The sequence below is a fragment of the Oncorhynchus gorbuscha genome, linkage group LG06 (assembly GCF_021184085.1).
Source record: "Oncorhynchus gorbuscha isolate QuinsamMale2020 ecotype Even-year linkage group LG06, OgorEven_v1.0, whole genome shotgun sequence".
Classification (NCBI taxonomy): Eukaryota; Metazoa; Chordata; class Actinopteri; order Salmoniformes; family Salmonidae; genus Oncorhynchus; species Oncorhynchus gorbuscha.
Genome location: NC_060178.1, coordinates 3,449,973 through 3,465,623, shown reverse-complemented (window position 1 = coordinate 3,465,623; position 15,651 = coordinate 3,449,973). Strand labels below are relative to the sequence as shown.

The following is a 15,651-nucleotide window of genomic DNA, read 5'->3' as shown; positions in this document are numbered from 1 at the left end:
ACGCTGAAGGCTAGGCTAAAGCAAACGCCGAAGGCTAGGCTAATGCAAACGCCGAAGGCTAGGCTAAAGCAAAATGCTGAAGGCTAGGCTAAAGCAAACACTGAAGGCTAGGCTAAAGCAAACGCTGAAGGCTAGGCTAAAGCAAAACGCTGAAGGCTAGGCTAAAGCAAACGCTGAAGGCTAGGCTAAAGCAAAACGCTGAAGGCTAGGCTAATGCAAATGCCGAAGGCTAGGCTAAAGCAAAACGCTGAAGGCTAGGCTAAAGCAAACACTGAAGGCTAGGCTAAAGCAAACGCTGAAGGCTAGGCTAAAGCAAAACGCTGAAGGCTAGGCTAAAGCAAACGCTGAAGGCTAGGCTAATGCAAACACTGAAGGCTAGGCTAAAGCAAAACGCTGAAGGCTAGGCTAAAGCAAACGCTGAAGATGGCTGCTTTAACCAAACATTGTCCTTTTCACTGATACTTCTCAGTGTTCCATTAATGACACTGAGATAACTGGGCTCTCAATGCATTGTTGAGGAAGAGGAGGTAGAGGGAGGAAGAGGAGGGAGAGGGAGGAAGAGGAGGGAGAGGGAGGAAGAGGAGGGAGGGAGGGAGGGAGGGAGAGAGAGGAAGAGGAGGGAGAGGGAGGAAGAGGAGGGAGATGAGAGGAGGTAGAGGAGGAAGAGGGAGGAAGAGAGAGGAAGAGGAGGGAGAGAGAGGAAGAGGAGGGAGAGGGAGGAAGAGGAGGTAGAGAGAGGAAGAGGAGGGAGGGAGGGAGGGAGAGAGAGGAAGAGGAGGGAGAGGGAGGAAGAGGAGGGAGAGAGAGGAAGAGGAGGGAGAGAGAGGAAGAGGAGGGAGAGAGAGGAAGAGGAGGTAGAGGGAGGAAGAGGAGGTAGAGGGAGGAAGAGGAGGGAGAGAGGGAGAGGAAGAGGAGGGAGAGAGAGGAAGAGGAGGTAGAGGGAGGAAGAGGAGGGAGAGAGAGGAAGAGGAGGGAGAGGGAGGAAGAGGAGGGAGAGAGAGGAAGAGGAGGGAGAGAGGAGGAAGAGGAGGTAGGGAGGGAGGAAGAGGAGGGAGAGAGAGAGGAAGAGGGAGGTTAATAGAGGGAGGAAGAGGAGGGAGAGGGAGGGAAGAGGAGGTAGAGGGAGGAAGAGGAGGGAGAGAGGGAGGAAGAGAGGAGGGAGGGAGAGAGAGGTAGAGGGAAGAGGGAGGGAGGAAGAGGGGGAGAGGGAGGGAGGAAGAGGAGGTAGAGGGAGGGAGGAAGAGGAGGGTGTGGGAGGGAGGGAGAGGGAGGGAGAGGGAGGGAGGGAGGAAGAGGGAGAGGGAGGGAGGAAAAGGAGGGAGGGAGAAAAAGAGGGAAGGTGGGGGGATGAAAAGAGAGGGACAGAGGGAGATGAGATGGATGGAGAGAGAGAGAGAGAACTTTTGTATGCTATGTCTCTGAAAACCTCATGATTCCATTATTAACACAGTCGTTGAACTTGAGTTTGAACTTACTTCGGCTCCTGGCTTCCACACGTCTTCAAGCTTTGGGAATATGGCAAATCTTTACTAACTCATTATTTGTTTTCTCCCACAGGCCCAAGACCCAAGACCCATCACCTCTCCCTGTCTAGATCAGAGGAACATCGGAAACACCAGCCCATCTGTCGTGTGTCCCTGCCAACAGAGTCTCCCTGCCTCCCTGCAGCTTGTTCACTCCACCACCCCGAGACTACAGGAAACATCCAGGGACAACTTTCACCACCACCGGTGATTTAAGGTGAGCTAGAGGCCTGAATGCCCCCGCCCCCGCCCCCAGGCCAATACACCTGTTGCAGTTCCTTTTCTTCAAGTCCTGGTACGCATAAAATGGTATTGAAAAGCCGCATCTTACATGAAATAAACAATCTCTTTTCGATCCTATTAAGTCGAGAAAGATCGTTGTGTTGCTGTATGAGTCTCTACTTCATTGAAATGACTTCAGAATAACACTTACGTAAGAATTGGCACGACTATAGTATAGCGTTGGTTGAAGCTCAATGTTAAATTCAATTATCTCTACCATCATATCTAAGCCAATATGACACCGATGTCGATGACAACATGCAAATCAACTTCAGAGGTGCACATTCTCTCATCATGAACCGTCCGGCTGTTAACGAAAACCAAATACCGGATTTTTAACCGGGTCATTAGCAACTGAGTTTTCAGTTTTTTCTGTACCTACCTAGCTCAAATTCTAGACCTCGGATTAAAACTATAGCGTCCATAAAGTGACCGTTCAACTTAAAAATGTCAGATTGACTAAGATTGTAGGAGCAACAATTTAAAATGTATAGTTTATCCTTCTCACATTGTAATTTTCTGTCCGTTAAAGAACCAACGACTAGCTATATATATTGGTAGATAGCTATATTTGGTTATGGAAGGGTTTTACACAAATGACTTCAGCCATTAGCGAGCCAGACAACAACAACTGATCTCGAACAAAGAAGCTAGATAGCTAACGTTAGCTAGCTCACGTCCAAATGCCAGTCCTACAAATACCAGTCCTACATTACCTAGCTAACGTTAGCTTACTTGTCCAAAGTCCAGCAGCTAGCCTCTGTAGCTAGCTAAAACTTGTCAGCGGAAAGCTAGCTAGCTAGCAAACATATCTTGAAAAAGTGACTACTGACAAGCAAAACATTTTGCGATTATGTCAACAATGGACTAATGAAACAAATACCAAAAGTTTTCTGGTGGAGTTTTCCTTTAATGGACTAGGGAGTTTTTCAGGATAAAAAATTAACGAAATTGAGCTAATCACAGGCAAAATCCTAGAAGAAAACCTGGTTCAATCTGCTTCGCATCTGATACTGACAGATGAACTCACATTTCAGCAGAACAATAACCTGAAACACAAAGCTAAATATACATTGGAATTGCTTACCAAGAAGACAGTGAATTTTATTCCGTGGCCAAGTTACATTTTTGCCTTAAATCTGCATGAAAATCTATGGTAAGACTTGAAAATGGTTGTCTGGCAATGATCAACAATCAACTTGACAGAGCTTGAAGAAGAATAATGGGCAAATATTGTACAATCCAGGTGTGCAAAGCTCTTAGAGACCTCAGAAAGACGCCGTAAAGCTAAAGCTAGCATGTATTGACACAGGGGTGTGAATACTTATGTAAATTAGATATTTCTATATTTCATTTTCAATACATTTGCAATTATTTCTAATAACATGTTTTCACTTTGTCATTATGGGTTATTGTGATGTCATTATGGGGTATTGTGATGTCATTATGGGGTATTGTGCCTTCATTATGGGTTATTGTGATGTCATTATGGGGTATTGTGATGTCATTATGTGGTATTATGACTTCATTATGGGGTATTGTGATGTCATTATGGGGTAATGTGATGTCATTATGGGGTATTGTGATGTCATTATGAGGTATTGTGCCTTCATTATGGGTTATTGTGATGTCATTATGGGGTATTGTGATGTCATTATGGGGTATTGTGCCTTCATTATGGGGTATTGTGATGTCATTATGTGGTATTATGACTTCATTATGAGGTATTGTGATGTCATTATGGGGTATTATGATGTCATTATGGGGTATTGTGATGTCATTATGGGGTATTGTGATGTCATTATGGGGTATTGTGATGTCATTATGAGGTATTGTGCCTTCATTATGGGTTATTGTGATGTCATTATGGGGTATTGTGATGTCATTATGGGGTATTGTGCCTTCATTATGGGGTATTGTGATGTCATTATGTGGTATTATGACTTCATTATGAGGTATTGTGATGTCATTATGGGGTATTATGATGTCATTATGGGGTATTGTGATGTCATTATGGGGTATTGTGATGTCATTATGTGGTATTATGATGTCATTATGGGGTATTGTGATGTCATTATGGGTTATTGTGATGTCATTATGGGGTATTGTGATGTCATTATGGGGTATTGTGATGTCATTATGGGGTATTGTGATGTCATTATGTGGTATTATGACTTCATTATGGGGTATTGTGATGTCATTATGGGGTATTGTGATGTCATTATGGGGTATTTTGATGTCATTATGGGGTATTACGATGTGTGTAGATGGAAGAGAACAAATACATATTTAACCATTTTTTAATTCAAGCCGTAACACAACAAATGTGGAATAAGTCAAGGGGTCTGAATACTTTCTGAAGGCACTTGGAGTCAATGACTGAAAACACTTTTCTTTTACTTTATGCTTTCAAAGAATTGAGTCAGATCTTATTACAATGTAATACTGTCACAATCAATCAATTGACCTATTCACCTTCTGAAAAGCTACAGACAATGACTTTCGACCATGGTACATTCTACACACACTTTAATAGTTCGTTCCAAACTGATTTGAGCTATGAGCAGTCAGCAGACCAGGGGTTAACCAGCAACCTTTGCAGTTAGGCAAGCATACCACCGGTGCCATTAAGGCCCAGACCTTTTGGCCAAAATGAAAGGTTTCCACCAAGGTTGGAACAAAATCTTCGCCATCCAGGACCTCTATACCAGGCGGTGTCAGAGCCCTAAAAATTGTCAAAGACTCCAGCCACCGCAGTCATAGACTGTTCTCTCTACTACCGCACGGCAAGCGGTACCGGAGTGCCAAGTCTAGGACAAAAAGGCTGTGTAATGATGAAATACACTTTCTGTGTATGTGGAACATTTCTTTGATATTTTGTTTCAGCTCATGAAACATGTTTTTGTTTTTGTTCAGTATATTTTATACATATATATATTATATTTACAGTACCAGTCAAAAGTTTGGACTTATTCAAAGTGTTTGTCTTTATTTTGACTATTTATTTATTTATTTATTTATTAACCCCTAAAAAGTGTTAAACAGATCTAAATATATTTTTTATTTGAGAATCTTCAAAGTAACCACCCTTTGCCTTGATGACAGCTTTGCACACTTTTGGCATTCTCTCAACCAGCTTCCTGAGGTAGTCACCTGGAATGCATTTCAATTAACAGGTGTGCCTTGTTAAAAGTTCATTTGTGGAATTTCTTTCTTTCTTAATGAGTTTGAGCCAATCAGTTGTGTTGTGACGAGGTAGGGGTGGCATACAGAAGACAGCCCTATTTGGTCAAATCCCGTATTATGGCAAGAACAGCTCAAATATGCAAAGAGAAACATCATTACCATCATCATTACTTTAAGACAGGAAGGTCAGTCAATCTGGAAAATGTCAAGAACTTTGAGAAATAGTGCTTTGTGGGTAGTTTAGAAGATATCCGGAAAAAAGTTAATAAATATATAATAACCCCCCAAAATATAAATATGTTTTGTATTTATAGGTAACCAGATCTGGTTACTGTGTCTTTGACCTCACTGTGTTTGATTGGTTAATGGGTTCTCCATGGGGACATTTGATTGGTTAAAAGGTTCTCCATGGGGACATTTGATTGGTTAATGGGTTCTCCATGGGGACATTTGATTGGTTAATGGGTTCTCCATGGGGACATTTGATTGGTTAAAAGGTTCTCCATGGGGACATTTGATTGGTTAAAAGGTTCTCCATGGGGACATTTGATTGGTTAAAAGGTTCTCCATGGGGACATTTGATTGGTTAAAAGGTTCTCCATGGGGACATTTGATTGGTTAAAAGGTTCTCCATGGGGACATTTGATTGGTTAAAGGGTTCTCCATGGGGACATTTGATTGGTTAATGGGTTCTCCATGGGGACATTTGATTGGTTAATGGGTTCTCCATGGGGACATTTGATTGGTTAAAAGGTTCTCCATGGGGACATTTGATTGGTTAAAAGGTTCTCCATGGGGACATTTGATTGGTTAATGGGTTCTCCATGGGGACATTTGATTGGTTAATGGGTTCTCCATGGGGACATTTGATTGGTTAAAGGGTTCTTTCTCCATGGGGACATTTGATTGGTTAATGGGTTCTCCATGGGGACATTTGATTGGTTAAAAGTTTCTCCATGGGGACATTTGATTGGTTAAAAGGTTCTCCATGGGGACATTTGATTGGTTAAAAGGTTCTCCATGGGGACATTTGATTGGTTAAAGGGTTCTTTCTCCATGGGGACATTTGATTGGTTAAAGGGTTCTCCATGGGGACATTTGATTGGTTAAAGGGTTCTTTCTCCATGGGGACATTTGGAACTTGTTTATCTAAGAGTGTATGCACCTATCAGAGGACAATATTGCACACAGTAAAGAGCTGACCTGGCAACACACAGTAAAGAGCTGACCTGGCAACACACAGTAAAGAGCTAACCTGGCAACACACAGTAAAGAGCTGACCTGGCAACACACAGTAAAGAGCTGACCTGGCAACACACAGTAAAGAGCTGACCTGGCAACACACAGTAAAGAGCTGACCTGGCAACACACAGCAGGGTCATGCTAAGTGACCTGCTCCTTTGCTATCGCCTGCATAACTTACTTAATAATATTTTAGCTATAGTTTACAGAATGCAAGAAAACATGTAGACAGAGCTAAGATTGAATATATATGTATACATATATATAATATAAATATTTCTCTCTCAATGTCTGATGATGTGGGCCATGTAGCTGAAGTCTATTTTATATTTTATATCAGACTCTCCAGTGTCAAATTATTTTAAAAGACACTTTAAAAAAAATCCGTATGAATATGACTTCAGTTTTTATCTTATGATCAAGCAACTAGTTTATCGGACAGAGTTTGAAGTGTGATAGGCCTAAGGTAAATAAAAAAAATCAAATCAAATTTTATTTGTCACATACACATGGTTAGCAGATGTTAATGCGAGTGTAGCGAAATGCTTGTGCTTCTAGTTCCGACAATGCAGTGATAACCAACAAGTAATCTAACTAACAATTCCAAAACTACTGTCTTATACACAGTGTAAGGGGATAAAGTATATGTACATAAGGATATATGAATGAGTGATGGTACAGAGCAGCATACAGTAGATGGTATCGAGTACAGTATATACATATGAGATGAGTATGTAGACAAAGTAAACAAAGTGGCATAGTTAAAGTGGCTAGTGATACATGTATTACATAAGGATGCAGTCGATGATATAGAGTACAGTATATACATATGCATATGAGATTAATAATGTAGGGTAAGTAACATTATATAAGGTAGCATTGTTTAAAGTGGCTAGTGATATATTTACATCATATCCCATCAATTCCCATTATTAAAGTGGCTGGAGTTGGGTCAGTGTCAATGACAGCGTGTTGGCAGCAGCCACTCAATGTTAGTGGTGGCTGTTTAACAGTCTGATGGCCTTGAGATAGAAGCTGTTTTTCAGTCTCTCGGTCCCAGCTTTGATGCACCTGTACTGACTTCGCCTTCTGGATGATAGCGGGGTGAACAGGCAGTGGTTTGGGTGGTTGATGTCCTTGATGATCTTTATGGCCTTCCTGTAACATCGGGTGGTGTAGGTGTCCTGGAGGGCAGGTAGTTTGCCCCCGGTGATGCGTTGTGCAGACCTCACTACCACCTGGAGAGCCTTACGGTTGAGGGCGGAGCAGTTGCCGTACCAGGCGGTGATACAGCCCGCCAGGATGCTCTCGATTGTGCATCTGTAGAAGTTTGTGAGTGCTTTTGGTGATAAGCCAAATTTCTTCAGCCTCCTGAGGTTGAAGAGGCGCTGCTGCGCCTTCTTCACGACGCTGTCAGTGTGAGTGGACCAATTCAGTTTGTCTGTGATGTGTATGCCGAGGAACTTAAAACTTGCTACCCTCTCCACTACTGTTCCATCGATGTGGATAGGGGGGTGTTCCCTCTGCTGTTTCCTGAAGTTCACAATCATCTCCTTAGTTTTGTTGACGTTGAGTGTGAGGTTATTTTCCTGACACCACACTCCGAGGGCCCTCACCTCCTCCCTGTAGGCCGTCTCGTCGTTGTTGGTAATCAAGCCTACCACTGTTGTGTCGTCCGCAAACTTGATGATTGAGTTGGAGCGTGCGTGGCCACGCAGTCGTGGGTGAACAGGGAGTACAGGAGAGGGCTCAGAACGCACCCTTGTGGGGCCCCGTGTTGAGGATCAGCGGGGAGGAGATGTTGTTGCCTACCCTCACCACCTGGGGCGGCCGTCAGGAAGTCCAGTACCCAGTTGCACAGGGCGGGGTCGAGACCCAGGGTCTCGAGCTTGATGACGAGCTTGGAGGGTACTATGGTGTTGAATTCCGAGCTGTAGTCGATGAACAGCATTCTCACATAGGTATTCCTCTTGTCCAGGTGGGTTAGGGCAGTGTGCAGTGTGGTTGAGATTGCATCGTCTGTGGACCTATTTGGGCGGTAAGCAAATTGGAGTGGGTCTAGGGTGTCAGGTAGGGTGGAGGTGATATGGTCCTTGACTAGTCTCTCAAAGCACTTCATGATGACGGAAGTGAGTGCTACGGGGCGGTAGTCGTTTAGCTCAGTTACCTTAGCTTTCTTGGGAACAGGAACAATGGTGGCCCTCTTGAAGCATGTGGGAACAGCAGACTGGTGCTCTGAGGGCGCGGCTGGGGATGCCGTCTGGGCCTGCAGCCTTGCGAGGGTTAACACGTTTAAATGTCTTACTCACCTCGGCTGCAGTGAAGGAGAGACCGCATGTTTTCGTTGCAGGCCGTGTCAGTGGCACTGTATTGTCCTCAAAGCGGACAAAAAAGTTATTTAGTCTGCCTGGGAGCAAGACATCCTGGTCCGTGACTGGGCTGGGTTTCTTCTTGTAGTCCGTGATTGACTGTAGACCCTGCCACATGCCTCTTGTGTCTGAGCCGTTGAATTGAGATTCCACTATGTCTCTGTACTGACGCTTAGCTTGTTTAATAGCCTTGCGGAGGGAATAGCTGCATTGTTTATATTCTGTCATGTTTCCGGTCACCTTGCCCTGATTAAAAGCAGTGGTTCGCGCTTTCAGTTTCACGCGAATGCTGCCATCAATCCACGGTTTCTGGTTAGGGAATGTTTTTATCGTTGCTATGGGAACGACATCTTCGACGCACGTTCTAATGAACTCGCACACCGAATCAGCGTATTCGTCAATATTTTTATCTGACGCAATACGAAACATGTCCCAGTCCACGTGATGGAAGCAGACTTGGAGTGTGGAGTCAGCTTGGTCTGACCAGCGTTGGACAGACCTCAGCGTGGGAGCCTCTTGTTTTAGTTTCTGCCTGTAGGCAGGGATCAGCAAAATGGAGTCGTGGTCAGCTTTTCCGAAAGGGGGGCGGGGCAGGGCCTTATATGCGTCGCGGAAGTTAGAGTAACAATGATCCAAGGTTTTACCACCCCTGGTTGCGCAATCGATATGCTGATAAAATTTAGGGAGTCTTGTTTTCAGATTAGCTTTGTTAAAATTCCCAGCTACAATGAATGCAGCCTCCGGATAAATGGTTTCCAGTTTGCAAAGAGTTAAATAAAGTTCGTTCAGAGCCATCGATGTGTCTGCTTGGGGGGGGATATATACGGCTGTGATTATAATCGAAGAGAATTCTCTTGGAAGATAATGCGGTCTACATTTGATTGTGAGGAATTCTAAATCAGGTGAACAGAAGGATTTGAGTTCCTGTATGTTTCCTTCATCACACCATGTCTCGTTAGTCATGAGGCATACGCCCCCGCCACTCTTCTTACTTAATGACCGATGTAGAATGAACAATAGAAAGGTATAAAAGTTTGAAACGAGTATTTTGAACAAACCTTACAGTTGAACGAAAACTTTAGACTTAAAGAAGTATGAATCCCGTCTCCTTGCCCGTTGCGAACCAAACGGCCAAGCGATACTAATTAAAATAGAGAGAGTATTTCCCAATTAGATTAGGTGTGGAACCAGATGTGTAACCAGGTGTGGAACCAGGTGTGGAACCAGATGTGGATCCAGATGTGGATCCAGATGTGGAACCAGGTGTGGAACCAGTTGTGGAACCAGGTGTGGAACCAGGTGTGGAACCAGATGTGGATCCAGATGTGGATCCAGATGTGGAACCAGGTGTGGAACCAGTTGTGGAACCAGGTGTGGAACCACGTGTGGAACCAGTTGTGGAACCAGGTGTGGAACCAGGTGTGGAACCAGGTGTGGAACCAGATGTGGATCCAGATGTGGAACCAGGTGTGGAACCAGGTGTGGAACCAGGTGTGGAACCAGATGTGGAACCAGTTGTGGAACCAGGTGTGGAACCAGGTGTGGAACCAGTTGTGGAACCAGGTGTGGAACCAGTTGTGGAACCAGGTGTGGAACCAGGTGTGCGTAATGACACAGTTCAGTGCAGCCTAGAAGGCCGGAGACGTCGACCTCTGGAACTGGTGAACAGAATGAGCAGCAGTACAGGGGGGATCCGTGACAATGTGGAAGACGATGATGATGATGTTGATGATGATGATGATCAGCAGTACAGGGGGGATCCGTGACAATGTGGAAGACGATGATGATGATGTTGATGATGATGATGATCAGCAGTACAGGGGGGATCCGTGACACTATTGGCCGTTCTCTATCACAGCTTTATTTTCAATGACAAATAGTACATCCAACAAGAAGTGAAATTGAGCAAATGTATAAAAAAAAAATATATATATATATATATATATATATAACAATATCAAGATGGAAAATCTAATCTTCTACTGAGTGTTGTGGTGTCCAACCCACCAAGTGACTACGATTTACATCCCATACAAGCTCTTCTCATCCCTCCAATAGCATGCGAGCTCCTCTCATCCCTCCAATAGCATGCAAGCTCCTCTCATCCCTCCAATAGCATGCGAGCTCCTCTCATCCCTCCAATAGCATGCGAGCTCCTCTCATCCCTCCAATAGCATGCGAGCTCCTCTCATCCCTCCAATAGCATGCGAGCTCCTCTCATCCCTCCAATAGCATGTGAGCTCCTCTCATCGCTCCAATAGCATGCGCGCTCCTCTCATCCCTCCAATAGCATGCGCGCTCCTCTCATCCCTCCAATAGCATGTGAGCTCCTCTCATCCCTCCAATTGCATGCGAGCTCCTCTCATCCCTCCAGTAGCATGCCAGCTCCTCTCATCCCTCCAATAGCATGCCAGCTCGCAATAATGGTCGTTTTTAGCTGTCTTTAAAAAATATATTTTTTTTTTATAAAAAATGTCAACCAGATTTTTTGAGGGGTTTGTCAATAGGGAGCGAAACCATTTATCACAATGTTTAATGTGTACAAAAGGACAAAGATGGACATGGCCCAACCCTTCATCACAATAGGACAAAGATGGACATGGCCCAACCCTTCATCACGATAGGACAAAGATGGACATGGCCCAACCCTTCATCACGATAGGACAAAGATGGACATGGCCCAACCCTTCATCACAATAGGACAAAGATGGACATGGCCCAACCCTTAATCACGATAGGACAAAGATGGACATGGCCCAACCCTTAATCACGATAGGACAAAGATGGACATGGCCCAACCCTTAATCACGATAGGACAAAGATGGACATGGCCCAACCCTTAATCACGATAGGACAAAGATGGACATGGCCCAACCCTAACACTTACTACAGGCTACACCATATTCGGTTTTCTGTCTGGAAGCAAATGTGGAAAGGATTAGGATTAGGATTAGGATTAGGATTAGGATTAGGATTAGGATTAGGGTTAGGATTAGGGTTAGGATTAGGATTAGGATTAGGGTTAGGATTAGGATTAGAGTTAGGATTAGGGTTAGGATTAGGATTAGAGTTAGGATTAGGATTAGGGTTAGGATTAGGGTTAGGATTAGGATTAGGGTTAGGATTAGGGATAGGATTAGGATTAGGATTAGGATTAGGATTAGAGTTAGGATTAGGATTAGGGTTAGGATTAGGGTTAGGAATAGGATTAGGATTAGGGTTAGGAATAGGGTTAGGAATAGGATTAGGATTAGGGTTAGGATTAGGGTTAGGATTAGGGTTAGGAATAGGATTAGGATTAGGATTAGGATTAGGGTTAGGATTAGGGTTAGGATTAGGATTAGGGTTAGGATTAGGGTTAGGAATAGGATTAGGATTAGGATTAGGGTTAGGATTAGGATTAGAAAGGTCTCTCTCTCTGAAATGTTTCTCTGGTTTTCTTTCAACTTTGTTGGATCTCTCACTTGCTGAGGGCATTTCATGTCAGTATTGTTTTTTAAACACATGATCTAACCTACAGTATTTGAAACTCTTAGTTTAAATCCTACAATGTGATTTTCTGGATTTTGTTTTCTCATTTTGTCTGTCAGGCCCCTCTCATATTTTTAAGTGGGAGAACTTGCACAATTGGTGGCTGACTAAATACTTTTTTTGCCCCACTGTATATGAGGCCCCACAGTTGACAGTGCATGTCAGAGCAAAAACCAAGCCATGAGGTTGAAGGATTTGTCTGTAGAGCTCTGAGACAGGATTGTGTCGAGGCACAGATCTGGGGAAGGGCACCAAAACATTTCTGCAGCATTGAATGGGCCCAAGAACACAGTAGCCTCCATAATTCTTAAATGGAAGATGTTTGGAACCACCAAGACTCTTCCTAGAGCTGGTCGCCTGGCCAAACTGAGCAATTGTGGGAGAAGGGCCTTGGTCAGGAAGGTGACCAAGAACCCATTAGTCACTCTGACAGAGTTCCTCTGTGAAGATGGGAGAACCTAACAGAAGGACAACCATCTCTGCAGCACTCCACCAATCAGGCCTTTATGGTAGAGTGGCCAGACGGAAGCCACTCCTCAGTGAAAGGCACATGACAGCCCGCTTGTAGTTTACCAAAAGGCACCTGAAGACTCTCGGACCATAAAAAAACAAGATTCTCTGGTCTGATGAAACCAAGATTGAACTCTTTGGCCTGAATGCCAAGCGTCATGTCTGGAGGAACCCTGGCACCATCCCTACGGTGAATTTGTAGGTGACAGGGTGGGTGACAGGCTGGGTGACAGATGACAGGGTGGGTGACAGGCTGGGTGACAGGTGACAGGGTGGGTGACAGGCTGGGTGACAGATGACAGGGTGGGTGACAGGCTGGGTGACAGATGACAGGGTGGGTGACAGGCTGGGTGACAGATGACAGGGTGGGTGACAGGCTGGGCGAAAGTAATATAATAATAATAATAATATATGCCATTTAGCAGACACTTTTATCCAAAGCGACTTACAGTCATGTGTGCATACATTCTACGTATGGGTGGTCCCGGGGATCGAACCCACTACCCTGGCGTTACAAGCGCCATGCTCTACCAACTGAGCTACAGAAGGACCGAAAGGCTGGGTGACAGACTGGGTGACAGATGACAGGGTGGGTGACAGAGTGGGCGAAAGGCTGGGTGACAGGCTGGGTGACAGGTGACAGGGTGGGTGACAGGTGACAGGCTGGGTGACAGGCTGGGTGACAGGTGACAGGGTGGGTGACAGCTGGGACAGGCTGGGAGAGCGTGACAGGCTGTGTGACAGGCTGGAGGACAGGTGACATGCTGGGTGACAGGCTGGGTGACAGGCGACAGGCTGGAGGACAGGCTGGGTGACAGGCTGGGTGACAGGCGACAGGCTGGAGGACAGGCTGGGTGACAGGTGACAGGGTGGGTGACAGGCTGGGTGACAGGTGACAGAGTGGGTGACAGGGTAGATGACAGGACACATGTTGTGTGACAGGCTGTGTGACAGGCTGGGTGACAGGTGACATGCTGGGTGACAGGCTGGGTGACAGGTGACATGCTGGGTGACAGGTGACAGGCTGGGTGACAGGAGACAGGCTGGAGGACAGGCTGGGTGACAGGTGACAGGCTGGGTGACAGGGTGGGTGACAGGCTAGAGGACAGGTGACATGCTGGGTGACAGGCTAGAGGACAGGTGACATGCTGGGTGACAGGGTGGGTGACAGGGTGGGCGACAGGCTGGGTGACAGGCGACAGGCTGGGTTACAGGCTGGGTGACAGGGTGGGTGACAGGCTGGGTGACAGGGTGGGTGACAGGGTGGGTGACAGGCGACAGGCTGGGTGACATGGTGAGTGACAGGGTGGGTGACAGGCTGGGGGACAGGTGACAGGCTGGAGGACATGTTGGGTGACAGGCGACAGGCTGGAGGACTGGCTGGGTGACAGGTGACAGGCTGGAGGACAGGCTGGGTGACAGGGTGGGTGACAGGGTGGGCGACAGGCTGGGTGACATGGCGGGTGACAGGGTGGGTGACAGGCTGGGTGACAGGCGACAGGCTGGGTGACAGGGTGGGTGACAGGCTGGGTGACAGGCGACAGGCTGGGTTACAGGCTAGGTGACAGGGTGGGTGACAGACTGGGTGACAGGCTGTGTGACAGGGTGGGTGACAGGGTGGGTGACAGGCGACAGGCTGGGTGACATGGTGAGTGACAGGGTTGGCGACAGGCTGGGGGACAGGTGACAGGCTGGGTGACAGGGTGGGTGACAGGCTAGAGGACAGGTGACATGCTGGGTGACAGGCTAGAGGACAGGTGACATGCTGGGTGACAGGGTGGGTGACAGGGTGGGCGACAGGCTGGGTGACAGGCTGGGTGACAGGGTGGGTGACAGGCTGGGTGACAGGGTGGGTGACAGGCGACAGGCGACGGGCTGGGTGACATGGTGAGTGACAGGGTGGGCGACAGGCTGGGGGACAGGTGACAGGCTGGAGGACATGTTGGGTGACAGGCGACAGGCTGGAGGACTGGCTGGGTGACAGGTGACAGGCTGGAGGACAGGCTGGGTGACAGGGTGGGTGACAGGGTGGGAGACAGGCTGGGTGACATGGCGGGTGACAGGGTGGGTGACAGGCTGGGTGACAGGCGACAGGCTGGGTGACAGGGTGGGTGACAGGGTGGGCGACAGGCTGGGTGACAGGCGACAGGCTGGGTTACAGGCTAGGTGACAGGGTGGGTGACAGACTGGGTGACAGGCTGTGTGACAGGGTGGGTGACAGGGTGGGTGACAGGCGACAGGCTGGGTGACATGGTGAGTGACAGGGTGGGCGACAGGCTGGGGGACAGGTGACAGGCTGGAGGACATGTTTGGTGACAGGCGACAGGCTGGAGGACAGGCTGGGTGATAGGTGACAGGCTGGAGGACAGGCTGGGTGACAGGCGACAGGCTAGAGGACAGGCTGGGTGATAGGTGACAGGCTGGAGGACAGGCTGGGTGACATGGCGGGTGACAGGGTGGGTGACAGGTGACAGACTGGGTGACAGGGTAGATGACAGGTGACATGCTGTGTGACAGGCTGTGTGACATGCTGGGTGACATGGTGGGTGAAAGGCTGGGTGACAGGTGACAGGGTGGGTGACAGGCTGGGTGACAGGGTGGGTGACAGGCTGGGTGACAGGATGGGTGACATGCTGTGTGACAGGCTGGGGGACAGGCTGGGTGACAGGCTGGGTGACATGGTGGGTGACAGGCTGGGAGACAGGCTGGGTGACAGGCTGGGTGACAGGCTGGGGGACAGGCTGGGGGACAGGCTGGGGGACAGGCTGGGTGAGAGGCTGGGGGACAGGCTTGGTGACAGGCTGGGGGACAGACTGGGGAACAGGGTGGGTGACAGGGTAATCAACAACTTGTTCATCTGGGTTGAAGTAGTGGTAACTACAGTATCTTTGTTTTTTAATCAACAACTTGTTCATCTGGGTTGAAGTAGTGATAACTACAGTATCTTTGTTTTTTAATCAACAACTTGTTCATCTGGGTTGAAGTAGTGGTAACTACAGTATCTTTGT

General features: G+C 47.1%; 1 protein-coding gene across 1 annotated transcript in view; it reads left to right on the top strand.

The window, feature by feature from the left end:
* The first annotated feature begins 1,570 nt into the window (after positions 1-1,570).
* Positions 1,571-15,651, top strand: part of megf11 (multiple EGF-like-domains 11) — a 555,378-nt gene continuing 541,297 nt past the window's right edge. The window contains 1 exon segment of the mRNA XM_046352068.1: positions 1,571-1,740. The gene's annotated coding sequence lies outside the window, so the exon portion shown is untranslated.